Source organism: Anopheles aquasalis, chromosome 3 (assembly GCF_943734665.1).
Source record: "Anopheles aquasalis chromosome 3, idAnoAquaMG_Q_19, whole genome shotgun sequence".
NCBI classification, from domain to species: domain Eukaryota; kingdom Metazoa; phylum Arthropoda; class Insecta; order Diptera; family Culicidae; genus Anopheles; species Anopheles aquasalis.
In genome coordinates, this window is record NC_064878.1 from 47,016,564 (window position 1) to 47,019,063 (window position 2,500).

Sequence of the window (2,500 nt, forward strand, 5' to 3'; positions counted from 1 at the left end):
GTTTGTATCTGCCTTGCTGCCCTTCTATGGCCATGCTTTGACTGTTTGCTATTGTTAGTAATGTGGTTTTGTAGGTTTAAAAATATTTAGTATCACTTCTATATCCATATATGTATATATATATATAGATATATCCGTATGTATAAAGGTACACATATGCTGCTGCTGCGCCTCGTTACTCCCCTTTCAAAATTGCCGGCTTCACTACGGCCGGACCCGCAAATTTGGCTCAAATAACAGTATTCTTTTGCACGATAAATCTTCGTTCTTCACCAGCTCTGCATCGATTCATCTCATGTCTACTAAACGCACCGCACCGTGCCCAATGCAAGCGCTTAAGTAAATGTGTATGTATATACATATAACATGTGATTTACTCGTGGCACCTTCCTCGCCTTGCTTTTGCACCTAAACAAATCAACAATCAGCTTCTTGCTCTGGACGATGAGACGATTGAGATTGAGACGACGGATCGGTTTTTAAATATATAGAGTCATGCTACTACTTTCTTCCACGCTAACGCTCCTGTGCCATCGCTGCAAAAGTGAGTCATCAGGTGTGTATTATTCTAAAAAAACGTTTCTTTCGTACCCCAGGCCCAGGGTTGGCTACTCTTGGAACTCTTTACAGTACCTGATGCCAGGAGGAAGTAGTAGACCGGTAGCAGAGTTGTATGCTTGTTTGGTGACTACCAGTCAGGTTACCACGGAAACTAACTGCTGCACAAGATGTGGACAGCAGAGGAAAGATGTATGCGCAGACCACAAGTTTTTCGTCAAATACGATCTATACAGTTCCTCAGAGAAATAAGAATATTCGTCATTCAAGGGCAAGCTTCATCCGCCAACCTTGCCACAAGCTGTAGGAAGACCAAGGAGGCATAATTTCCGCTATCCGTATCCAACAATAAGGAAGGAATAAACTTTGAAACCATAGCATAAACGATATGACAACTTTTGATAGCGGAACCAGTGCGACAATCTACATCCTAGCGGTTGAGAAATCGGTAGTTTATTCTTTTCGGTACTGAAGCAACAGCAACTTGCTCCCACGAGGTCAAGTCAAGGGTTGGCGTTGGCGTCGTCAAAGTAAGTCCTAACAAAACAACAACAAAATAAACGCTTTACGCTACAACAACTGCAAGGATACGCAACGTATCGATTACTCCAGTGGCTACTGTGCTGCCGTTGATGAATGACCTAATTCATGCAATAACTCCCGCCGCGTTCTGATCGAGACACTATTTTTACTGACACGCACCAGCAACCACGAACAAACGCAAAACAACAATTCGAGCAATAGAACTAGATTCGGTTTTGATTGGGAAATGGGAATAACTCCAAGCTACGAGATTATTGGTACTTCTGTACCGCGATCACCGATCACGCTAGGGGATTAAGCGCTATATTTATGCTACCAAACTGACGTCAGGGATGCCTTCTGTTGCCGTCTAAACGCGTAAAATACTCCCCCTGGGACAAGACAGAGCAAGAACGAGATTCATGTTGTTTACGCTTTCCAGGTTCCCCTTTGGGTGGGGCGGGAAGGAAGAAGCCGCATTTCCGCGGGTGTTCTAAACACGACACATGGACCGGCGTCGTCGGGAGTGATTAAAACATCTATCAGTTCGTCTCGGCCGCCCGCTCGGCCGATCCTCTTCTCTTCGGTGCTTCTGCTTATGCTACCCTTTCCTCTATTCTCTATTAGGCGATTAGCAGATTTGCAGCTAGTAAGATGCGAGGGGTCAACGCGTGGAGCCGCGTTGAAAGATAACGATGGCGGGGACTGCGCAGCCGCGTGAAGCTGTACGGCACGATTAAACGAAAACAGCAGCCTCCACTGCTGTAGGAACTCACCGGTGGAGTGGAGTGGATTGATGGTATGTTATAAGTTTATACATTAGAAACAAGTGCGCTTCATAAGCAGCAACAGATTAGCGGTAGTAGCAGCAGCAGCAACAGCAGCAGCAATACTAATAAATTTGTAGGAATGGATTACAGAATGGCAATGAAATCACGATGAACAAACGTTAGTGCAATATCACAAGCGGCCTCTCTTGTGGTACCGATCCTGTTCTTCTGATATCTCATCGAATCGTTTGGCGCGATCAGCGATGCAAATAATGGAATGTTAGTGGTTTACGTGGAGTTTTTCTAGCTCGCTTAACGTCTACCGGATGATGATAATATAGTGGTGCGTTCGCAGCCATGTATAATGTGCACGCTTAGCTTCCAATTGTCCTTCCCTAGCTATCTCGGTGGAACGAATGATGTACAAGGAAACATAGGTATAGGTAGTTTGCGAACTCGCTTGTTCGCTCCAGAACTGCTCTTCAACTTCAACTCCTAACCATCACTCTCCTGTCCTTCTTTCAAGTCTTTCATTCGCACTTTGAAGGTGCAGCTTGTTCAAAAAACAACGTCCTCCATATGTGGCTTCTGTAAAGTGTTCTATCTTCTTGCAAAGAATATTCTTCGACAGGATGATTCTGCATGTGAGA

The 2,500-nt window shown here is 44.8% G+C and overlaps 1 protein-coding gene across 2 annotated transcripts in view; it reads right to left on the reverse strand.

The window, feature by feature from the left end:
• Positions 1-2,500, reverse strand: part of LOC126574701 (calcium/calmodulin-dependent protein kinase type 1) — an 11,740-nt gene that overhangs the window by 1,673 nt on the left and 7,567 nt on the right. For both annotated transcript variants that reach the window (XM_050235046.1, XM_050235045.1), the window contains exon 2: positions 1-2,500. This exon is cut by the window's left edge and continues 1,673 nt beyond it; it is cut by the window's right edge and continues 4,885 nt beyond it. The gene's annotated coding sequence lies outside the window, so the exon portion shown is untranslated.